Source organism: Pristiophorus japonicus, chromosome 25 (genome assembly GCF_044704955.1).
Source record: "Pristiophorus japonicus isolate sPriJap1 chromosome 25, sPriJap1.hap1, whole genome shotgun sequence".
In the NCBI taxonomy this organism is placed as follows: Eukaryota; Metazoa; Chordata; class Chondrichthyes; family Pristiophoridae; genus Pristiophorus; species Pristiophorus japonicus.
In genome coordinates, this window is record NC_092001.1 from 4,196,945 (window position 1) to 4,222,689 (window position 25,745).

Below are 25,745 nucleotides of genomic sequence, written 5' to 3' on the forward strand. Positions count from 1 at the left end.
GTTCCACTCTGCTATGGAAATAGGAACATCCTTTCCGCTCGATCTAGACCGTCATAATTTTTTTGCCCTCAATCAAGTCTCCTCCCAGCCTCATCGTTTCCGAAGAAAATAACCCCTGTCCAGCCAAACCTTTCTCAAAGCAAAAATGCTGCACTCTGGAATAATTGGACTGACACTTAACTTGGACGTGAGTAAGATACAAATAAACTTGAGGAGGACATTGACAGGCTGGTCGAATGGGTGGCCATATGGCAAATGAAATAAAACTCAGAATAATGAGATCTGGTCCATTTCGGCAGTAAGAATGATGTGGGAAAACAAGCCTTCTTAAAGCATTTCAAAGTAGGTGGAGGATCAATGTACTGAGTGACTTTTAGCAGAAGTATTTTGGGGGTTCTAGATTAGCTGAAAAATTCAGTTAATACAGCATATGGGCCCCTGGGTTTTATCAACAGAATCATTGAGTAAAAAGCCAGGAAATTATGCTAAATCTATATAACATATTCGTTTTGTCGCAGCAGGAGGATTGTGTCCAATCCTGGGCGGAACACTTTAGGAAGGACGTGAAGGTTTTGGAGAAGGTACCGAACAGATTTACGAGAATTGTTCCATGGATGAGAGAGTGAATTTACTTGGACAGACTGGAGAAGCTGTGGTTGTATTCCTCAGAACAAAGAACGATAAGTGGATATTTGTTAGAGCTAATTAACATTTTTTTGGTTTATATGGAGTAAACAAATCGAAAATGCTACCAACGCTTATGGGCAGAGATTTAAGGTAATTTTCAAAAAAAGCCAGAGGCACCATAAAGGAAAATTTCATGCGACAAGTGGCGAGAATTTGGAATACACTGCATGATACTTGGATGAAACGAAGATTCAATAGTATCCTTCAAAAGGGAATTTGATAACTACTTGAAGGAGAACGATTTACATTAATTGAGCAAAGGAGTGGGACTACGTGCATTGCACTTCGAAAGACCCAGCATAGACTGGATGGAACGAATGACATCCTTCTATGCTGTACTATTCGATTATTCTAGAAAAACTTAAACCTAGACTGAAATAAACAGCTTGAATTTCTATAGCGCCTTTCATGACCTCCGCATTAATGCGTTTTTCGAAGTAAGTTCACTCTGATAATGTAGGAAGGGCGGCAGCTAATATGCGCACAGCAAGATCTCACGAACAGCAATGTGATAATGACCACACAACATGTTACATCATAATTTTGGTTGTTGGCCAAATATTTCCTCAGCACACCAGGCAGAGCTATTATGTTCTGCTTCAATATATTCGGAGACTTGCATCAACGCCTCATCCAAAAAACAGCAATTCCGAGAGTGCAGCGTCCCTCAGTGCTGGCACTGGCAATGCCAGCCTTGATTTGTGCTGGTGTGGCTATCAAGTTCTCAACATTCTCATCATCAAAACTAATCAATTCCTGACCAAATGCTGACTCTTAATTAATCAGCATGCTAAACAACCGACCTCTGCCTTTTCAACACAACTAAAAAGCGCGGACAATGAACCCCTCGATAGGCCCAGTAGGCTGCAGATAGATAATGGTGCAGTTCAAGGGGTTAGCTTTCTGCCACTGACGGAATACGGGTTTGTTACTTTTATATTTTGCTTTTTTAACTGAATATGACAGAAATCTTCTGGTATGGATAAAATTGATGGACAATTCTCGGATACCGTTTGGTTGGGGAAATAATTCTAATTAACCCCGAGTGATGATGGTATAAGGGGATATTTTTACCAAATATTTTTCAGACTGCGAGAGCGATTAAATGTACATTTTCTTGATTTCTGTTCACAGTTCGACTCACTACATCCGATCAGTCACGAAACCATCTCAGTTTAGGCGGTGACCTATAATGTGATTTGAAGATGGTCGAACACGCACGCCTGCATGATATTATCTGGGTCAGGCGCGTGCTTTGCAGCAGTTTCTGCACATTGTCATAGCAACCCAACCGCAGCCGCTGGTTTCTTCAGCTGCACATTTGTTGGAGTCATGAACTTTGAGTTTAAGTTCTGTCACGCCTATTAGTGGGGGAGGTGTTCTGCAAAGAAACTTCGACGTGGAGGGATGATTACAATTTGTTGTTCATTTAAGTCAAATTGTGTGAGTTTTGGTTATTTTGAGACGCTAATGTAATTTCTCATTATTGCCGAGTTTTCCTAATGCTTCAGGTTTAGCACATTTCAAAATTTCGGTCGCTGGAGTTTGATCTGAACTTTCCATGAATGTCCAAACTGGGTGCAACCTGTTAGTGCAGCTCTTGACCCGTAGCCTTGTGGGATATATTTCAAGTGCATATCCAAGTACTTTGAAAATGTAATGAATGTTGCTGCCTCTACCTACCCTTCAGGCGGTGAATTCCAGTCCCACAACGCAGTCTGGGTGAAAAATGTCCTCTTCAGTTCCGCTTTAATCCCTCTACTAATTACTTGAAATCTCTGCCCCCTTGTTATGTTCCAGTCTGCTGTGGAAATAGGAACTTCCTTTCCGCTCGATCATGCAACTCATAATGTTTTTGGCCTCAATCATGCCTCCTCTCAGCCTCATCTTTTCCGAAGTAAATTACCACAGTCCAGCAAATCTTTTCTCAAAGCAAAAATGCTGCAATCTGGCAAATTGGACTTTGATTTCCAGGATACAATTTGAAAATTTGCTACTGACACTTAACTTGGACGTCAGTCAGATACAAATAAACTTGAAGAGGACATAGACAGGCTGGTGGAATGGGTGGCCATATGGCAAATGATTAAAACTCAGAATAGTGTGATATGGTCCGTTTCGGCAGGAAGAATGATGTGGGACAAAAAAGGCTTCTTAAAGATTTTAAAGTATGTGCAGGAACCGTGTACTGAGTGAATTTTAGCAGAAGTATTTTGGGTGTTCTCGATTAGGTTAAAAACTTATAAAGCATATGGGACCCTGGGTTTTATCAATAGGCTCATTGAGTAAAAAGCCAGGAAGTTATGCAATATCTATTTAAAATATTCGTTTTTCCGAAGCTGGCGGGGTTGTGTCCAATCCTGGGTGGAACACTTTAGGAAGGACGTGAAAGCTTTGGAGAAACTACAGCAGAGATTTACGAGAATTGTTCCAGGGATGAGGGATTACAATTACTTGGAGAGACTGGAGAAGCTGTGGTTGTACTCCTCAGAACAGAGACAGATAAGTGGATATTTGCTAGAGATAAGTACAATCTTGAATGGTTTATATGCAGTAAACAAATCGAAAATGCTTCCAACACTTATGGGCACAGATTTAAGGTATTTTTTGAAAAAGGCCAGAGGCACCATCAAGGAAAATTTAATGCGACAAGTGGCGAGAATTTGGAATACACTGCATGATACTTGGATGAAAAGAAGATTCAATAGTAGCCTTCAAAGGCCAATTTGATAACTACTTGAAGCAGAAGGATTTACATTAATAGAGCAAAGGAGTGGGACTAAGTGCATTGCACTTCGAAGGACCCAGCATAGACTGGATGGAACGAATGACATCATTCTATGCTGTACTATTCGATGATTCTCGATAAACTTAAACCTAGACTGAAATAAACAGCTTTATATGCTATAGCGCCTTTCAGGATCTCCGCATTAACACGCTTTTTGAAGTAAGTTCAGTGTTATAATGTAGGATGGGCGGCAGCTAATATATGCACAGCAAGATCGCATGAACAGCAAAGTGATAATGACCACACAATATGTTACTTAATAATGCTGGTTGTTGGGCAAATATTGCCCCAACACAGAAGCGAAAGCGTCTCTATTCTGCTCCAATAAAGTCGGAGCCTTGCTTCAACGTCTCATCCAAAAGATAGCGTTCCCTCAGTGCTGGCACTGGTAAAGCCAGCCTCGATTTTGTGCTAGTGTGGCTAGCAAGCCCTCAACATTCGCATCATCAAAACTAATCAATTACTGACCAAATGCTGACTCTTAATTAACCAGAATGCTAAGTAACCGACCTCCGCCTTTTCAACAGCTAAAAAGTGCGGAGAATGAAACCTCGATGCGCCCAGTACGCTGTTGATAGATACGGGTGCAGTTCAAGGGGTTTGCTTTCTGTCACTGACGGAATACGGGTTTGTTACTTTGATATTTTATGTTGTAACTGAATATGACAGAAATATTCCGGTTGGGTAAAATTGTTGGACAATTCTCGGTTACCGTTTAGTTGGGTTAACAACTGTAATTAACCCCTAGTGGTTAATTATTACAAAGGGATATATTTTACCAAATATTTTTCAGACTGCGAGAGTGATTAAATGTACATTTTCTTGCTTCCTGTTCACAGCTCGACTCACTACATCCGATCAGTCACGAAGCCATCTCAGTTTAGGCGGTGACCTATAATGTGATTCGAAGATGGTCGAACACGCAGGCCTGCATGATATTATCTTGGTCAGGCGCGTGCTTTGCAGCAGTTTCTGCACATTGGCATAGCAACCCAACTGCAGCCGCTGGTTTCTTCAGCTGCACATCTGTTGGAGTCATGAATTTTGAGTTTAAGTTCTGTCGAGCCTATTAGTGGGGGAGGTGTTCTGCAAAAAAACTTCGACGTGGAGGGATGATTACAATTTGTTGTTCATTTAAGTCAAATTGTGTGAGTTTTGGTTATTTTGAGACGCTAAAGTAATTTCTCATTATTGCCGACTTTTCCTAATGCTTCAGGTTTAGCACATTTCAAAATTTGGGTCGCTGGAGTTTGATCTGAACTTTCCATTAATGTCTAAACTGGGTACAACCTGTTAGTGCAGCTCTTGAACCGTAGCCTTTTGGGATATATTTCAAGTGCATATCAAAGTACTTTGAAAATGTGATGAATGTTGCTGCCTCTACCTACCTTTCAGGCGGTGAATTCCAGTCCCACAACGTAGTCTGGGTGAAAAATGCCCTCTTCAGTTCCTCTTTAATCCCTCTACTAAATACTTGAAATCTCTGCCCCCTTGTTATGTTCCAGTCGGCTGTGGAAATAGGAACTTCCTTTCCGCTCGATCATGCAACTCATAATGTTTTTGGCCTCAATCATGCCTCCTCTCAGCCTCATCGTTTCCGAAGTAAATAACCACAGTCCAGCCAATCTTTTCTCAAAGCAAAAATGCTGCAATCTTGCAAATTGGACTTTGATTTCCAGGATACAATTTGAAAATTTGCTACTGACACTTAACTTGGACGTCAGTAAGATACAAATAAACTTGAAGAGGACATAGACAGGCTGGTGGAATGGGTGGCCATACGGCAAATGATTAAAACTCAGAATCGTGTGATATGGTCCATTTCGGCAAGAAGAATTATGTGGGACAACAAAGGCTTCTTAAAGATTTTAAAGTATGTGCAGGAACAGTGTACTGAGTGAATTTTAGCAGAAGTATTTTGGGTGTTCTCGATTAGGTTAAAAACTTATAAAGCATATGGGACCCTGGGTTTTATCAATAGACTCATTGAGTATAAAGCCAGGAAGTTATGCAATATCTATTTAAAATATTAGTTTTTCCGAAGCTGGCGGGGTTGTGTCCAATCCTGGGTGGAACACTTTAGGAAGGACGTGAAAGCTTTGGAGAAACTACAGCAGAGATTTACGAGAATTGTTCCAGGGATGAGGGATTACAATTACTTGGACAGACTGGAGAAGCTGTGGTTGTACTCCTCAGAACTGAGACAGATAAGTGGATATTTGCTAGAGATAAGTACAATCTTGAATGGTTTATATGGAGCAAACAAATCGAAAATGCTTCCAACACTTATGGGCACAGATTTACGGTATTTTTTGAAAAAGGCCAGAGGCACCATAAAGGAAAATTTAATGCGACAAGTGGCGAGAATTTGGAATACACGGCATGGTACTTGGATGAAAAGAAGATTCAATAGTAGCCTTCAAAGACGAATTTGATAACTACTTGAAGGAGAACGATTTACATTAATAGAGCAAAGGAGTGGGACTAAGTCCATTGTACTTCGAAAGAGCCAGCATAGACTGGATGGAACGAATGACATCCTTCTATGCTGTACTATTCGATGATTCTCGAACAACTTAAACCTAGACTGAAATAAACAGTTTTAATTTCTATAGCGCCTTTCAGGAACTCCGCATTAACGCGCTTTTTGAAGTAAGTTCAGTGTTGTAATGTACGATGGGCGGCATCTAATATTCGCACAGCAAGATCTCATGAACAGCAATGTGATAATGACCACACAACATGTTACTTAATAATGCTGGTGGTTGGGCAAATATTGCCCCAACAAAGGAGCGAGAGCGTCTCTGTTCTGCTTCAATAAAGTCGGAGCCTTGCTTCAACGTCTCATCCAAAAGATAGCGTTCCCTCAGTGCTGGCACTGGCAAAGCCAGCCTCGATTTTGTGCTAGTGTGGCTAGCAAGCCCTCAACATTCTCATCATCAAAACTAATCAATTACTGACCAAATGCTGACTCTTAATTAATCAGAATGCTAAGTAACCGACTTCCGCCTTTTCAACAGCTAAAAAGTGCGGAGAATGGACCCTCGATGCGCCCAGTACGCTGTTGATAGATAAGGGTGCAGTTCAAGGGGTTTGCTTTCTGCCACTGACGGAATACGGGTTTGTTACTTTGATATTTTGCTTTTGTAACTGAATATGACAGAAATATTCCGGTTGGGTAAAATAGATGGACAATTCTCGCATACCGTTTAATTGGGTTAACAACTCTAATTAACCCAGAGTAGTTAATGGTTACAAAGGGATATATTTTACCAAATATTTTTCAGACTGCGAGAGTGATTAAATGTACATTTTCTTGCTTCCTGTTGACAGCTCGACTCACTACATCTGATCAGTCTATAAGCCATCTCAGTTTAGGCGGAGATCTATAATGTCAGTCTAAGACGGTCGAACACGCACGCCTGCATGATAATATCTGGGTCAGGCACGTGCTTTGCAGCAGCCTCTGCACATTTTCATAGCAACCCAACCATAGCCGCTAGTTTCTTCAGCTGCACATCTGTTGGAGGCATGAACTTTGATTTTAATTTCTGTTCAGTCTATTAGTGGGGGTGGTGTTCCGCAAAAAAACAGCGAAGTGAAGCGATGATTACGATTTGTTGTTCATTTAAGTCGAATTGTGTCAGTTTGGGTCATTTTGAGACTCTAAATAATTTCTGATTATTGCCGAGTTTTTCTAATGCTTCAGGTTTAGCACATTTCTCAAGTAGGGTCGCTGGGGTTGGATCTGAACTTTCCATTAATCTCTAAACTGGGTGCAACCTATTCGTGCAACTTCAATCGGTGGGCAAACACTTCTAATGAAGACCCCGAAAAACATTTAGTTAGCATTTATAAATGCATGCTTAATTTAAGGGCTGTCTGCAAGGATTTAAGACAGTCACGTCACGTTTGATAACGTGCAAGGAATATTTTATAAGGTAAACTATTGCATAAATGGAGGGGATAACGTAAAGTCAAGGTTTTGCACAAAAGGTATGTTTGGAGAATATCAAAAATGGTGGACAGGGAGCGACATTCTGCTCCATCCAACCAGTCCGGTACAATTGTGATGCCTTGTGAATCGAAATTTATAAATTCTCGACACAACCCAAAACCATGTGAACTACTGCAAAATTTAACAAAACAGATAAAGGCACAGGAAAATTCCTCTATGAACGTTTTATGTGTACTGGTGCATTTTCTTTACCGCATATACACATGCGAGCGCCTCCTTTTCTACCATCCCATAGCCCCTTTCTGCCTGGGACAGACATCTGGAGACCAAAGCTACCGGCTGTAACAAACCCTTGGCATTGACATGCTGCAGCACACACCCGACACCATAGGACGACGCATCGCACGTTAACACAAGTTTCTTACATGGGTCATATAGCGTTAACAGAGTGTTGGAACATAACAAATTGCGTGCTCTATTAAAAGCCCTTTCCTGGCTGTCCCCCCAGACACATGCGTGACCTTTGCGTAGGAGCATGTGTAGCGGCTCTCGCAGCGTGCTCAATTTGGAAGAAAGTTAACAAAACAGTTCAGGAGCCCCAGGAACGAACGCAGCTCCGTCGTGTTACGGGATCTGGGTGCTCTCTGGATCGCTTCCGTTTTGGAGGCAGTAGGGCTGATCCCGCCTGCTGCTACCCTCCTCCCCAGGAATTCTACCTCTGGAGCTAGGAAGACGCATTTCGCATTTTCCAGTCGCAGCCCTATCCGGTACAGTCTGCGTAGCACCTCCTACAGATTGTGGAGGTTTTCTTCAGTATCGTAACCCGTGATGAGGATGTCGTCCTGAAAAACCACCATCGCTGGAATCGACTTGAGGAGGCTTCCCATATTTCATTGGAAGATCGTGGCAACCGAGCGAATCCCGAACGGACATCTGTTGTTCTCAAACAACCACTTGTGTGTCGTGACGCTGGTCAGCTTCTTCGACTCACTCGCCAGCTCCTGGGTCATGTAAGCTGAGGACAGGTCTAATTTTGAAAAAATTTTGCCACCGGATAGCGTCGCAAAGAGGTCCTCCGCTATCAGTAGCGGGTACTGGTCTTGGAGTGACACCCAATTGATGGTGGCCTTGTAATCACCACATATCCTGACCGACCCATCCGCCTTGAGCACCGGCACAATCGGGCTCGCTCAGTCACTGAATTCGACTGGCGATATGATGCCTTCCCTTAGCAGGCAGTCCAATTCGCCTTCTATCTTTTCCCGCATCACGTACGGCTCCGCCCTGGTCTTGTGGTGTACTGGCCTGGCGTCCGTGTTTATGTGAATCACTACCTTGGCCCCCATGAAAGTGCCAATGCCGGGTTGAAATAATGAGTCAAATTTGTCCAGGATCTGTGAGCATGATACTCGCTCCATAGAGGAAATTGCAATGACATCGTCCCATTTCCAGTTCATGATAGCAAGACAACTTTGTGGCTCACGACTACCATGGCGCTGCCTAGCACCGGAATGATGTCCTTTGTGTATGTTCACAGCTGTGCGTCAATCGGCAATAATTTTGGCCTCCTGTCCTTGGACGCCCACAATCTTTTGAGCTATTTGATACCCATCAGGGACTGGCTGGCCCACGTGTCTAGCGCCACTGATACTGGGATGCCATTGAGGAGCACTTTTATCATTATCGGTGGCGTTCTTGTGTATGAACTGCATACATGCTCCACATGAACTCGCTGAACTTTAGCTTCCAGCGATTTCCCCCAGTGTCCAGTTCTGCAATTTCTGCAGGTATTTTGCTCATCTCTGCAAACTCCGGCTGAGTGTGTGCATGCACGCTTCCAACGTGAGCTGCTGTTGGAAACAAATTGTCTCTTGCCAGTCGATCGTCACTGACTGCCCCGTGATTTTCCTTGAGTGCACCATTAATAGGTGTTGATGGCCCCATTACTGGCCGCATTGTCCCTTGCAATGACGTGAATCGCCGTTCAGCTTGCCATTGTCTCTGTCGAACTCCCACTCTGGGTTCGGCTACATATTGGGGCATGCCTGACTGCCCTTGGCTGCCTGGAGAAGTGTGTGATGCTTTAACAATGTTGAATCTCTGTCCCAACCATTGCTTAACACAGTACCTCTCGTCAGTTCTGCTAGTGGCCATGCTCGCGTGGTTTAAATCCCAGTTTCTCGCCGCCATTGATACGTCCTTACTATACAGTGTAAATGCACACGAGGCCCATGCTTCAGAGAAGGTCAGTCTGTGACCTGTCCTTTATTCCTTAGCACTCAAGTGATGGAAGTGGGTGGAGCTTCCCCTTTTACACCTGAAGATCCAGGTTAGGATTGTCTCCCACAAGTTCACCACCTAGTTGGCAATGTTCTCGCAGTGTACAACTTAGGTCAGATTATACATGGGTTACAATGCTGGTTGAATACATGACAGTCCCGGCCTCACTCCCTCTGGAGCTGGGGACGAGCGATTAGTCGATGGGTTGTTTTCGGCTTCAATCTGCTGTTGTCAAGCGAGGCGGAGATGTAGGATCCTTTTATAATCTCTCACAACGCAACTGAAAGCAGCCGGAACGTGGAGCTTTGAGAGGGGCTTTCTGCACCGTCAGGGCTGGAAACGGGAGGGAGTGAGAGACACTGTGTCGAGTTTGAGTGTGTACAGAACTGTACAGAGAAACCAGCCAGTGTAACAGGGCTATGAGATATTATATTTTTGTTCATAGTATAGTATTGGCAGTCCCTCGTATCGAGGATGACTTGTTTCCACACGAAAAAGGGATGAGTTTACAGGTGTTTCGATGAGGGATCTGACAATCTAGGTCCCGAACTACATCCTGAAGAGTGGAAGATGCTTGTGGGTGGATTGTTTTAACGTGCGGTGACCGTTGCACACCAGCCACCACATGGGGGCGAGGTCTTGGTTCATGGGCGAGGTCTTGGTTCAGTGGCAAGGATTACCCAAGACGACCATATACCAAGCTCTGCTGCATTGGACCTAGTGTGTACACATGCGCCGACTATCCATAGATCGCAGTGTGGGCTGGCCCGTGCTGTCCCTGATCCCTCGCCTCTCCTGAGCACCGATCACGACGCTCCTGGGCCCCGATCTCTCACCGCTCCTCCGCTCCGATCACAAATGGAGCAGTCAGAAACAGGACATCAATTAGCCTCTCTTATCTTGGAGACATCAAATATCAACACTGTTATTTGAAATATCAAAATATTAAACTCCAGCCTCGTTGAAGGGTTATTAACATCAGCAGAAACAAACGCCAACTTTGTTAATATTGAACCATTAATGTCATTTATTCCATTTTTTCTAATATTTAATTGAACAATGTTCAAAATGTTTCCACCCGGTTTCAAACCAGGGGCTTTTCGCGTGTTAGGCGAACGTGATAACCACTACACTGCAGAAACACTGCGATTGACATGGGGCTAGGAACATGACCAGAGCTTTAACCTACACAGCTGGCCGATACTTCAGGAGCTGGTTTTACGAGAATAGAATAATGGTGCTCTATTTAGGAAGGCTGTGAGTGTAGCAGGAATTGATCTCGTGTGTCCCAGACTTTACACATAGGAACAGGAGCGAGTGGTTAGGATCTGGGATGCACGGCTTGAAAGGGGAGACAGACTGAATCTTATCTCTTAGATGGGAGTTGGATAAGTGTCTGAAGGAAAACCAATTGCAGGGCTCCGGGGAAAGGGCGGGGGAGTGGGACTCGCTGAGAGTCGGTACGGTATCGACGAGCCGAATGGCCTTCCGTGCTGTAACCATACCATGATTCGATAAGTTAGTGGCACATTTAATAGTGTGGGTGGGAGCACAACATTGCAAAGGGACATGGATTGAGTGGGCAAAAGTAGAGGCATCTGATTCAGGAGATTCGCGGGGCACGGAAATTCGGGAGTTTAATGCATTTGAAAGGAACATTTTTGTTTTGTGCCGTTTCGGTCAGAGAAATGTTTAGGAAAGGAATTTTTTGCAGAAAGGGATGCAGCATTTAACCTTCTGCCTTAACACTTCTTTCTGGGTGTCAGCTCACATTTCGTTTCAATGTTATTCTTCCAGAATTGCTATAAGAACATAAGAATTAGGAACAGGAGTGGGCCATCTAGCCCTTCGAGCCTGCTCCAACTTCCCCAACATCGGGAACAATCTACCCGCATCTAACCAGTCCTGTGCCATCAGAATCTTGTATGTTTCGATGAGATCCCCTCTCATCCTTCCAAACTCCAATGTATAAAGGCCCAGTTGATCCAGTCTCTCCTCATATGTCAGTCCAGTCATCCCGGGAATCAGTCTGGTGAACCTTTGCAGCACACCCTCAATAGCAAGAACGTCCTTCCTCAGATTAGCAGACCAAAATTGAAAACAATATTCCAGGTGAGGCCTCACCAATGCCCTGTACAACGCTAGTAAGACCTCCCTGCTCCTATACTCAAATCCCCTAGCTATGAAGGCCAAAATACCATTTACCTTTTTCCTTCCTGCTGTACCTGTATGCCAACTTTCAGTGACTGATGAACCATGACACCCAGGTCTCGTTGCGCCTCCCTTTTCCTAATCTGCCACCATGCATAAAATATTCTGTCTTCACGTTTTTGCCCTCAAAGTGGATAACCTCACATTTATCCACATTATACTGCATCTGCCATGAATTTGCCCACTCACCTAACAAGTCTAAGTGACCCTGCAGTCTCTTAGCGTCCCCCTCACAGCTCACACCGTCACCCAGTTTAGTGTCATCTGTAAACATGCAGATAGTACACTCAATTCCTTCATCCAAATCATTGATGTACATTGTAAAGAGCTGGGGTCCCAGCACTGAGCCCTGCAGCACTCCACTAGTCACTGCCTGCCATTTTAAAAAGGACCCTTTATTCCCGACTCTCTGCTTCCTGTCTGCCAACCACTTCTCGATCCACATCAGTCTATTACCCCCAATACCATGTGCTTTGATTTTGCACACCAATCTCTTGTGTGGACCCTTGTCAAAAGCCTTTTGAAAGTCCAAATACACCACATTCACTGGTTCTCCCTTGTCCACTCTGCTAGTTACATCCTCAAAAATTCCAGAAGATTTGTCAAGCATAAATCCATCACTTTCATAAATCCATGCTGACTTGGACCGATCCTGTCACTGCTTTCCAAATGCGCTGCTGTTTCATCCTTAATAATTGATTCCAACATTTCCCCATGACTGATGTCAGGCTAACCGGTCTATAATTACTCGCTTTCTCTCTCCCTCCCTTCTTAAAAAGTGGTTTTACATTAGCTAACCTGCAGTCCATAGGAACTGATCCCGAGTCAATCGACTGTTGGAAAATGATCACCAATGCATCCACCATTTCTAGGCCGACTTCCTTAAGTACTCTTGGATGTAGACTATCAGGCCCCAGGGATGTATCATCCTTCAATCCCATCAATGTCCCACCTCTTAAGGATATCCTTCAGTTCCTCCTTCTCACTAGACCCTCGGTCCCCTCTTACTTTTGGAAGGTGATTCGTGTCTTCCTGCGTGAAGACAGAACTGAAGTATTTGTTCAATTGGTCTTCGATTTCTTTGTTCCCCATTATAAATTCACCTGAATCCGACTGCAAGGGACCTACAGTTGTCTTCACTAATCTTTTACTCTTCATATTTACAGAAGTTTTTGCAGTCAGTTTGTATGTTCCAAGCAAGCTTCTTCTCATAATCCATTTTCCCCCTCCTAATGAAACCCTTAGTCCTCCTCCATTGAATTCTAAATTTCTCCCAGTCCTCAGGTTTGTTCCTTTTTCTGGCCAATTTATTTTCCTCTTCCTTGGTTTTAACACTATCCTAAATTTCCCTTGTTAGCCACGGTTCAGCAACGTTCTCCGTTCTATTTTTACTCCAGACAGGGATGTGCAATTGCTGAAGTCACCCATGTGATCTTTAAATGTTTGCCATTGCCTATCCACCGTCAACCCTTTAAGTATCCGTGGCCAGTCTGTTCTAGCCAATTCACACCTCATACCGTCAAAGTTATCTTTCCTTGAGTTCAGGACCCAAGTTTCTGATTCAACTGTGAAACTCTCCATCTTAATGAAGAATTCTACCATATTATGTTACTCTTCCCCAAGGGGTCTCGCACAACAAGATTGCTAATTAGTCCCTTCTCATTGCACATCACCCAGTCAAGGATGGCCAGCTCCCTTCTTGGTTGAGAAAACCATCCATAACACACTCCATGAAATCCTCCTCCACCACATTACTGCCATGTGGTTAGCCCAATCACTGTGCAGATTAAAGTCACCCATGATAACTGCTGTACGACCACTGCACACATCCCTTCTTTCTTGTTTGATGCTGTCACCACCCTTACCACTACTTACCAGTGAGACAGACATTGCAGCAAGTGTCTGGTGAGTGTGAAACAGAAATTGCTAAATGAACAGTGACCCCGACATGATTTGAACACGCAACCCGTTAACCCAAAGTCAGGCACACTATCGTTGCACCACAAGGTCTACACAGTAGTTAAGGGATGTTCGTCTATATGACGGTTCTGCAATACAAGGGGCTTTAAAATCCTCGCCCATTCCCACCAGGTATCACAAGCAGCGCTCGCCTAACTGTCACCAGATTGTTTGTTCGAAAACTTTTCTCTTGCTTTCACAGGAAAGCGTCATTAATTAACACCTCACCTTCTTTTACACATTCAAACAAATGCTAACTCAGGGACACTCCATACTTCAATCATTTGTGCTGTGCTTTGCATCTTAACTCGAAAACCATATCCCATTTAAGCTTTCTGGTTCAAACTCTTCATTGCCGATGACACCACGAATCTGGGGCAACTTTTATCAAATTTAACAGCACCGGTTATTCCTACCGTGCTCACAAAATACAATCAGTAGTGAAGATAAAATCCCACTGTGCGTATTTTCAGATTCAACGCAGTAGGATTTCAAATTAAGTGAAAGAATTTTACACTGAAAAGATTTGGAAGTGTTCCTTGTATTTGTGTCTTTAATTAAACTTTGTGACGTCTGACTCCCGTTCATGCCACTGCTGAATAAGAAAGGAGGGTTTGACATTGACCAGACTGCACTGCCCCTGATATTTGTGAGCTCATCCTTTATATTGAGTGGTTTCTCGCCCTTTGATGGGCTGCAGTGTAGCGGATATCACGTTGGCCTCACACACCAAAGGTTCTCGGTGGATCCGTTTTCTCTCACTCAAAGTTATCTATTTATTGAAGTGAAATAAAAAGCAATTAAGGAATAAGAGAGCCCTTTTGCCAGGAGAATAAATAGCAAATAAAAACAGCAAATGCTGGAAATCTCAGCAGGTCAGGCAGCATTTGCAGGGAGACGAAACTCGCCTCCGATTGTTCATCCACAGCAAGTTCAAACATAATGTTTCCACCCAGGATCGAACCAGGGACCTTTTGCGTGTAAAACAAACGTGATAACCACTGCACTACAGAAACCTCTGGTAAAGCCGCTCCAACAGAGGGGAGCTGACCAGTGAGCTCCCTCTGTGCTGATCGGGAATGTGTTGGCTCACCTTCAACAACTTCTCTCCCACACTGAAAGTTCTCAATCCTTCTCCTCCGCTGCCTTTTACAGAAATGTCATGGATCACCCAACCACTGTGTTCACTTCCACAGACTCACAGTGGGGCCACACAGGCTCCTACCGTCTCCCCGCGATCAGCTAACTCAACCAGTTTACAAAATTAAACCCCGAACTCGTGCCCGGCAAAGGGCAGGAGAAGCCAGATAGTATGTAAGCTCAGTCTATCACAGAAAGTATTGGTATTCTTGGTGATTACAGCAATTATTAATCGTCTCACAGACCTCAATTATTTTTATGCGATGAATTGATCGAGGATGGAAACCAGGTTAGTGCGCGAGGTCTTAAGCCCTTGACCACCAGAGGACAGATAAGATACATGTCAATATATTTATATATATTTATATATGAACCTGAATGTCAATGGGTAGCTACTTAGACCTCGTGGTGCCCACGGTAGTGTGTCTAAACTTGAGTGAGAGAAATTGTTCCACAGTGACACCTGTCATGTGTTCTACATGGTTACTGCTTGTACTATCACAAGGTGTGCATCAGAGGGCACTGCAGTGGGAGACTTTTAGCTTACCTGTGCAGGTGTGCCTGGCCTGTTGTAAAAGGCAGGCCACCAGGTGTGAGCCTCACTCTGTGGTTATCAATAAAGAACACATTGTCTCGTAGATTCATCATCAGAGCATTTGAAGGTATAACAATTGGCGACGAGAGTCCAGATCTTCTCACGAAAATGGCTAACCTTGGTACGTTGCAGCATTTTGCTGATGGTGATGATTGGGAAGCCTTTGTGGAGAGGCTTGTCCATTTGTTCACAGCAAACGACCTGGCTGGTGACGACCCGGCCACACTGGCTGATAAGTACAGAGCTATCCTGCGAACCAGTTGTGGGCCCACGTTCTGTGGCCTCGTCAGGGACTTGCTGGCACCAATGAAGACAACGACCAAGGAGTACGAGGAGCTTGTAATACTGATCCAAGAACAACTCAAGCCCAAAGAGAGCATCCTCACAGCCAGACAGCGTTTTTATACACACCGACGGCCCGAAGGCCAGGAGATCACGAAATATGCTGCAGACCTCAGGAGGCATTTGGCACCGTGGGATTTTGGTGCCCACCTCACTGAAGCACTGCGGGATATCTTTGTCATCGGAATCGGCAACGAGGGCCTTCTTCATAAGCTACTGTCAGCAGATACCACAGTCACACTGCAGAAGGCCATCTCCATGAGCCAAGCATTCATGACCTCGACCTGTGGCTCTAGGCAGATGACTCATCCTCAGGACTCAAACCTGGCAAGTACTGTGCACAGAGTGATGCCTTTTAGAGGCTGGATTCTAGAACGTGAACCTTCTCAGGGGAGAGAGAACATGCCCCCGAGTCCCTTAACTCAATGTCCATGGTCAGATCAGCCATGACCTTATTGAATGGCAGAGCTGGATCGAGGGGCCGAATGGCCGACTCCTGTTCCTATTTCTTACGTTCTTTTGTTAATCATTTAAGAAGCTTGAATCATTGATGAAGTTTTCTCCCCTATCTGACATTACACACTCTGTATTTCGGTGCTCATGCGACAAGGAACCTGGGGCGAATTTTGTTCAATTTATTTTACAGCAAAAGTAGTCTCCAAAATAATGTTCTGCACGGGTTCAAACCGGGGACATTTCACGTGTGGTTCTCCAAAGTGGTGGAGGTTGTGCTCGAGATTAAAATGGTGCATTCGATCCACTTTGAAAATGCATCTACTACTACGAGGAACATTTTGCCCATGAATGGGCCCGCATAATCTATGTGCCCCCGCGACTACGGTTTGGTAGGCCAGGGCCAGGGGCTCAGTGGAGCCTCCCTGGGGGCATTGCTGAGCTGGGCACAAATAGTGCACCTTCGGACGCAGAGCTCCAATTCCGCGTCAATACCACGCCACCAGACATGGGATCTGGCTATAGTCTTCATGAGAATGATCCCCGGGTGCTCGCGTTGGAGCTACCGGACAAATGACTCTCTGCCTCGCAGAGGCATGACGACTCGGCTGCCCCACATCAGGCAGTCTGCTTGTAGTGATAGCTCATGCATGCTCCTGTGAAAGGGTTTTAATTGCTCGGGGCAGGCATCACGAGCCTCTGCCCAGTCACCGGTTAGGACACATCTTTTTTATAAGGATAACGTGGGGTTGCTGGCCGTCCAGGCTCTGATTTGGTGAGCTGTTATGAGTGAACCTGTGGACTCAAAGGCATTGATTGCCATGACTATCTCACAGTCCTGTTCGTCAGACCCTTCCGTGGTCGCCAGGGGTAGCATGCTGAACGCGTCTGCACAGTTGTCTGTGCCTGGTCTGTGCCTTATGGTATAGTCGTAGGACGCCAGCATGATTGCCCACCGTTGAATTCGCGCTGAGGCGTTGCCGTTTATTGCCTTACAGAAACATCTGGTACAACAGCCGCAACAGAGGGGAGCTGACCAGTGAGCTCCATCTGTGCTGATCGGGAATGTGTTGGCTCACCTTAAACAACTTCTGTCCCACACTGAGGGCCCAAGTTTCGGGTGGAGTTGCTCCTCGTTTTTTGGAGCAACTAGTTTACTTTGGAGAATGTTAGAAATTGCAATTCTCGGATATTAGTTTGCTCCAGTTCAACTGAGTTCGTTGAGGTTGGCTTCAGGTAAGGTATTTTTTTTCAAAAAGGGGCGTGTCCAGCCACTCAGGCCTGTTTTGCAAGTTTCGGCAGTGAAAACTTAATACAAACTAACGTCGGCTGGAGTAATTGCCTACTTTTGTAAGTTCAGAACAAATTTACCTAGAGGTAAGCTCAGTGCAGGCACAGCCAGATAGGGGGTGGAAATTAAACACAAAAAGGACTGAAGCATTAAACACATCACTTAAAATGTCCAAACACCTCTTTTGATGATATCTTGCCTTATATCTGCTGAATGAGGATAGTTGCTTTTCTTTTTAAAAATAAACAAGTGTAACCTCACGGCTGAGGCAGGTACATTCCGGCTGCTTTCAGATGAGCTGTGAGGGATTATTTCAGGGTACGACGGTACTGTATCCACCCACACCAGGATATCCTCTCCCCCGGGGTTTTCCTCAGCTTGTGCTCGGTGTACGGGGAGTTTTGGACCGGGTCCGAGGTAGCTTGCATCCCAGGGATGGACAATAACCCACTGAGCTCTGGAACTGGGAAGAGCGAATAACTAATGAGTTGTTTGTGGGTTTGAAATGCGGCTTAGATCTGCTGGTATTAACCGAGGCAGGGGCTGTGAGACATTGCATTGTGTTCAGGTTTAATCACAGCAATATCCACATTCAGGAGCTGAAACGGACGAAGAGCTGAAAAAACACAAGACAAAAGCTTAAGAAATGTCAGCAATTGTGGTAAACTCTTTAATGTGTTTCCTGCTGGTTCAGTGGTGCGGCGCTCACAGAGGGAGCCCGGATTCAGAAAGTAACTATTTCATTCAAAATCTTTAAAATAATGACATGCAACGAATTAAACTGTGTGTCGGGGGATGGGGATGGGTGAAGATTATTTGTTTTATTCCCCATTCATTAACCGACAGCGTTGTTTTGTAGAATTGTTCATGAGGGTGAGTGGAAACTTCAATAACTGAACTTTAATCATTCAAGGATTTTGAATCATTGATGAAGTTTTCTCCCTTATCTGACTTTACACACTCTGCATTTAGGAGACTGGTTTAAAATGTTCAGTGCTCATGCGACAAGGAACCTGGGGCGACTTTTGTTCAATTTATTTCACAGCAAAAATAGTCTCCAAAATAATGTTTCTGCCGGGGTTCGAACCGGGGACCTTTCACGTGCGAGGCGAACGTGATAACTGCTACACTACAGAAACGCTGCAGTTCATGTAATCTCAGGAATATAACCAGAGCTTTAACCTACACAGCTGGCCGATACTTCAGGAGCTTGTTTTACGAGAATAGAATGACGCTGCTACATTTAGGAAGGCTGTGAGTGTGGCAGGAATTGATCTCGTGTTTCCCAGACTTTACACATAGGAATAGGAGATGGCCATTTAGCAGCGCGTGGTTAGGATCTGGAATGCACGGCTTGAAAGGGCAGTGGACGAAGACTCAACCTTATCTTTCAGACGGGAGTTGTAATAGTGTCTGAAGGAAAAACAATTGCAGGGCTACGGGGGAAGGGCGGGGGAGTGGGACTCTCTGAGAGTCGGCATGGTCACGATTGGCCGAATGGCCGTGCTGTAACCATTCCATGATTCGATAAGTTAGTGGCACATTTCCTAGTGTGGGTGGGAGCACAACATTGCAAAGGGACATGGATTGAATGGGCAAAACTAGAGGCATCTGATTCAGGAGATTCGCGGGGTGCGGAAATTCAGGTGTTTATTGACTTTGAAAGGAACATTTTTGCTTTGTGCCGTTTCGGACATTGAAATATTTGTGAAAGGAATTTTTTGCAGAAAGGGATGCAGCATTGAACCTTCTGCCTTAACACTTCTTTCAGGATGTCAGCTCACATTTCGTTTCGATGTTATTCTTCCAGAATTGCTATTTTCTTTGGTGTTTCACAATAACCGGACCCTTGCTCTAAAGTCAGTCTCACTGTTTCCCCAGTCTCCTGTTGATGTTATCAGCAATGAACATTTTGACCCAGACCCCGAAAGCACAGTGTGTAAAATGGTTTATGGTTTCAGAGTTCACTTGCAGAGCACAGAAGAAATGATTCAATTAGGGAGTTCCTTCAGTTAGCATTTCTTTAATTGTGCAAAAGAAGATTGTGGGTTAATTAATGATGATTTTCCATGAAAGCAATATAAAATTAAAAGAAATGCAATCGCCCAACATGGGGCTCAAACCCAGGACCTTGTAATTAAAAGTCTCATGTTCTACCGACTGAGCACGCCGTGCTTCTGGCTAATGCTAGATTTTATCGCTCATTGCAGCCAGGCGCCAGTTGGCCACCCGCAGCCTGGATACAGTAACGTCCCAACAGCTCATTGACTGTCGGAGTGGAACTGTGCGGTGCTTCAGAAGACAGGTCGAAAAAGCAAATTCACTGATTCCGTCCCATGTGCTCCTCCGATCAAGAATAGCAACACACTAAACATGCTTCAATAATGGTTACACCTGAGCTCCACAGTTGTGCAGTAATTGGCTCGTTGGTCTAGGGGTATGATTCTCGCTTTGGGGTTGTTACTTAAAATTTGCGAGGGGTCCCGGGTTCAAATCCTGGACGAGCCCTCAATTTACCCACGAATTTTGAACTTGCATCGAATTTTTGCAAAGAAGGACTTGCATTTCGACAGCACCTTTCAGGAACTCATGACGCCCCAAAGCGCTTTACAGCCGTTGAGTTATGTTTGAAGTGTTGGAGTGTGGGGAAAGATGTGCCCGAATCAACCCACACGAACTCCAACTCTTTGCGAAGGAGTTCGGTGCAAAGAATCAGGTATCTCAGCGAATTGGCCTTTCTATGAATGAGTTCTGCTTGTAACTGCATTCAAGCTTGAAACAGCAACTGGTCTTCATCTCACGGGAGCAGCGTGTAGCGGATAGTGAGTAGGTGACCAGGTTGATGTGCGCCGCTTTCAATCTTTGAAATTTCACCAAACAAAGATATGGTGAATCCAACTGTCCCTGTCAAGCGACAGATTGAAGGGATCGGTGCTCCAAACAGAGCTGGAACACGCGCAGTGCAGTAATATGGTCCGCAACATTAAATGTCAGAGTTATCAAACAGACAATAATAAAACATATATTTAACAACAGTACTTACACCCAAAACTTGCGAATGTTCGCCGAAGAACTCAAACACGTTACAGTTCCCAGCTCGGTGTACAAATTGATCAAAAATTAATCGGATTCTAAACGATCTGTTCCAAATGCCACATTTTATATCTTTGCCTTACCCCTGCTACGTGACAATTTAAATTTTGAATAGTATTACCTAACACAAGTGCCCAACTTCTGATGGAAGGTCATTAACCTGAAACCTTAACTCTGTTTCTCTCTCCACAGATGCTGCCTGACCTGCTCAGTGTTACCAGCATTTACTCTTTTTATTCTCCTAACTTATAATCAGATAATCACTTCCCTTGTCATCTAACTACACTCCTTCCTGATATGTAGCCTTGTCCTAGAAACCAGGCTCCTTTCGGATGATTCAGACATTCATTGGAATTATAACTTCTGAACGATAACAATTATGTGAATTATGTAACTATGTAATACTTGCCACCAGAGGGCGCGACTGTTGGAGTCCGAATGGTCACCTGCCCACACGTGCAGGGCCAGTATAAAAGGTCGGCTGCCATGTTGTTCAGGCACTCTGGAGTTGTAATAAAGAAGACTAAGGTCACACTAAGTTTAGTACTCAGCCTCGGGGAGTTCTTCTCTACACAACAATTGGCGACGAGTAACAGAATACGAACCTTCACACAACCATGGCTGCCGTTGGAATATTAGAGAGATCTGTAGAGGGTGATGATTGGGAAGCCTTCGTCGAGCAGCTCGACCAGTACTTTGTGGCCAACGAGCTGGAATGAGACACTAACGTGGCCAAGCAAAGGGTGGTTCACCTCACCGTCTGTGGGCCTAAAATATACAGCCTCATCAAGATTCTGCTCACACCGACAAAACCAACGGAGAAGGAATATTCAGAGTTGTGCACACTGGTTTGGGACTACCTCAAGCCGAAGGAGAGTATCCTCATGGCCAGATATCGTTTTTGCACGCACCATCGCTCCGGGGACCAGGACCTGGCGGATTATGTCACCGAACTGAGACACCTCGCGGGACCTTGCTGCGTTGGGGCAAATGCTGTGGGACTTTTACTTGCTGGGCATCAGCCACGTGGTCATTCTTTGAAAGCTGTTGGCTGCTGAAAACCGAGAGCTGAGCTGGGCCATCGCGATCGCCCAGGCATGCATGGCCACGGATGATAACACCAAACAGATATCTTCTCAACATCGAAGCTCACCGGCAAGTACTGTGCATAAAATGATGTCGCTAGCCGGCCGAATTGCATATGGCAGGGTCGATACGGCTGTGGGTGCAAGACCTGTGATGACTCAGATTGCGGCATCTGGGGTAAATGTGAATCTACTGGCACCGTGTTGGTGCTGCGGGGGTAATCCTCGGGCCCATCAATGTCGATTCAAGCACTACTTGTGCAAAGGCTGCACAACGATGGGGTAACTCCAGTGAATGTGCAAACGTGATGTGACATACCACGTGGCTGAGGATGATCGATCCGGCAAGTGAACCCAAGGAACAAGGACTCCCAGGTGCAGGTGGGGTTGTAGCATTTTATCAGGGAGGCTTTGAGGGTGTGCCCGAAACGTTTCCTTTGGCCACCTGTGGCTCGCTTACCGTGTCGGAGTTCTGAGTAGAGCGCTTGCTTAGGGAGTCTCATGTTGGGCATGTGGACAATGTGGCCCGCCCAGCGGAGCTTGTCGAGTGTGGTCAGTGCTTCAATGCTGGTGATGTTGGCCTGAGCAAGAACACTAATGTTGGTGCGTCTGTCCTCCCAGGGGATTTGCAGTATCTTGCGTAGACAGCCCTGGTGGTATTTGTCCAGTGATTTGAGATGTCTGCTGTATATAGTCCATGTCTCGGAGCCATACCGCGGTGTAGGTATCACCACCACCCTGTAGACCATAAGCCTGATGGCAGATTTGAGGTCCTGGTCTTCAAACACTCTCCTCCTCAGGTGATCGAAGGCTGTGCTGGCATAATGGAGGCGGTGTTGGACCTCGTCATCGATGTCTGCCATTGCTGATAGTAGTTTCCCGAGGCGTGGAAAAGGTTCCCGAGGCGTGGAAAAGGCACTTGCAGCCTTCCGAAATATTGCACCCTTATTCTATTTTCTTAAAACAAGCTCCTGAATTCTCGGCTAGCTGTGTGGGTTAGAGCTGTGATTTTATCCTCAGATAGATTCGACCACAGTGTTTCCGTAGTGTAGTAGTTATCACATTCGCCTCACACACGAAAGGTCCCCGGTCCGAAACCGGGCGGAAAGATCTTGAAAACTTGAATATGGGCCGAATACCTGACTCCTGTTCCTAACTCTGACGTTCTTCTGATCTATTGACCTTTCACAGAAGAACAAACTCTCCTCTGAACATGCATGAAAAAGCTCCAGAAAATATTTCCCCCCGAGGTGCTTTCGCATGTGAGGCGAACGTGTTAACCATTACACTGCGGAAACATCTCCACTTTCAGCACCAGAGTACCAAAATTAAACGCAATGAGATCGGGATAAAAGTTCCTCACATGCTCAGGGCAAAATATATGATTGATGGTCCACAGAAGAATGAACTAACTTCAGCACCAGGTAAGACGGAAATGTTCAGCGAGCAGGTGGACTGCTGAATCGCACTTTTAAGGAGTTGGTGGTGACAAAACAAATGGGTTTCGCTTAATGATTAAATGGGACATGAACCCACATCGCCAGAGGAGAACAGTGACGTGAACACGGCCATCCTAACTATTCAGTGCTGTGTGTGGCCACCTGCAGGTTGATTTTGTACTTTTGTGTCCTGTCACATGAAATAAACGAGAGCAGCAGGCGTATCTCTGCCTGACACCGGGGAAACAGTGAGACAAACCTTGGAGCAAGGGTTTGGTTATTTCGACACAGCAAAGGAAATATTAATTCTGGAAGAACAATATCCAAAAGAACAATGACCAGTGAGCTCCCTCTGTGCTGACTGGGAATGTGTTGGCTCACCTTAAACAACTTCTGTCCCACACTGAAGGTTCTCAATCCTTCTCTTCCGCTGCCCTTTACAGAAATGTCACCAATCACCCAGCCACCGTGTTCACTTCCTCACAGTGGGGCCACAGAGGCTCCTACCATCTCCCCGCGATCAGCGAACTCACCCAGTTTACAAAATTATACCTCGAACACGTGCCTGGCAAAAGGCTGGAGAAGCCAGATAGTCTATAAGGTCGGTCTATCATCGAAAGTATTGGTATTCATGGTGATTACAGCAATTAGTAATCGTCTCACAGAACTCAATTATTTTTATACGATGAATTGATCGAGGATTGAAACCAGGTTAGTGCGCTGGATCTTAACCCCTTGACCACCAGGGAACAGTTCTGATACATGTCGATATAGTTTAATATATTTATGTATGAACCTGATTGTCAATGGCTACCTACCTCGACCTCGTGGTGCCCACGGTAGTGTGTCTAACTTTGAGTGAGAGAAACGGTTCCACAGTGACACCTGTCATGTGTCCTACATGGTTATTGCTTGTACTATTGCAAGTTGTGCACCAGAGGTAACTGCAGTGGGAGGCTTGTAGCTTACCTGTTCAGGTGTGCCTGGCCTGGAATAAAAGACAAGCCATCAGGTGTGATCCTCACTCTGTGGTTATCAATAAAGGACGAAGGTCACTACAGTTCAAGCATGACACATTGTCTCGTGGAGTCATTATCAGAGCATCTGAAGGTATAACAATTGGCGACCCGATTACGGACCTTCACACGAAAATGGCTAACCTTGGTACGTTGCAGCAGTTCGCCGATGGTGATGATTGGGAAGCCTTTGTGGAGAGGCTTGTCCATTTGTTCACAGCAAACTATCTGGCAGGTGACAACACGATCACACTGGCTGATAAGTGCAGAGCTATCCTGCTAACCAGTTGTGGGACCACCGTCTACCGCCTCGTCAGGGACTTGCTGGCACCAGCGAAGACAATGACCAAGATGTACGAGGAGCTTGTAACACTGATCCAAGAATAACTCAAGCCCGAAGAGAGCATCCTCACAGCCAGACAGCGGTTTTATGCACACCGACGGCCCGAAGTCCAGGAGATCACGAAATGTGGGATTTTGGTGACCACCTCACCGAAGCACTGCGGGATATCTTTGTCATCGGAATCGGCCACGAGGGCCTTCTTCATAAGCTACTGTCAGCGGATACCAAAGTCACACTGCAGAAGGCCATCTCCGTGAGCCAAGCATTCATGACCTCGACCTGTGGCTCTAGGCGGATGCCTCATCCTCAGGACTCAAACCCGGCAAGTACTGTGCACAGAGTGGTGCCTTTTAGAGGCTAGACTGTGGAAAGTGAACCTTCTCAGGGGAGAGAGAACAGGCCCCCGAGTCCCTTAACTCAGAATCCATGGTCAGATCAGCCATGATCTTATTGAATGTATTTCTTCTGTTCTTATGTTAATCATTTAAAGAGCTTAATCTTTGATGAAGTTTTCTCCCCTATCTGACTTTATCCACTCTGTGTGTAGGAGACTGGTTTAAAATATTCACTGCTCATGCGACAAGGAACCTTGGGCGACTTTTGTTCGATTTATTTACAACAAAATAGCCTCCAAAATAATGTTTCCGCTTGGGTTTGAACCAGGGACTTTTCGCGTGTGAGGCGAGTGTGATAACCACTACACTACAGAAACGGAGTGGTTAAAATAATCTTAGAAATATAATCAAAGCTTTAACCTACACAGCGGGCCGATACTTCAGCAGCTGGTTTTCTGAGAATAGAATGACGATGTTGGAGTGGATTTTCAGACAAAGCAAAGCATGATGGGGTAAGCCACCACGAAATGAACTTTGTACCAAGAAGCCTATCTGCTGTCCCTGATATGAACTCTGCAGCAACAAGTGACTCCTGGCCAGGTGCAGGCCACTGTTTCATCGAAAGCTTTGCAACAGAATACCTAACCACAAAAGAAGATAAAGAGGAAGGGCCCGCAAACTCGCACCATCCTATCAGGTTTTACTAGGACTAAAAAGTTGAATGTAAATT

At 45.1% G+C, this 25,745-nt stretch overlaps 3 non-coding genes across 3 annotated transcripts; all 3 read right to left on the reverse strand.

The window, feature by feature from the left end:
- Positions 1-14,826: 14,826 nt before the first annotated feature.
- On the reverse strand, positions 14,827-14,899 carry trnav-uac (transfer RNA valine (anticodon UAC)). Its single transcript has one exon. It is a non-coding gene; the product is annotated as a tRNA-Val (tRNA).
- A 3,871-nt stretch (positions 14,900-18,770) lies between these two features.
- On the reverse strand, positions 18,771-18,843 carry trnaa-cgc (transfer RNA alanine (anticodon CGC)). Its single transcript has one exon. It is a non-coding gene; the product is annotated as a tRNA-Ala (tRNA).
- Positions 18,844-25,319: 6,476 nt separating this feature from the next.
- trnav-cac (transfer RNA valine (anticodon CAC)) lies at positions 25,320-25,392 on the reverse strand. Its single transcript has one exon. It is a non-coding gene; the product is annotated as a tRNA-Val (tRNA).
- Between the last annotated feature and the right edge of the window lie 353 nt (positions 25,393-25,745).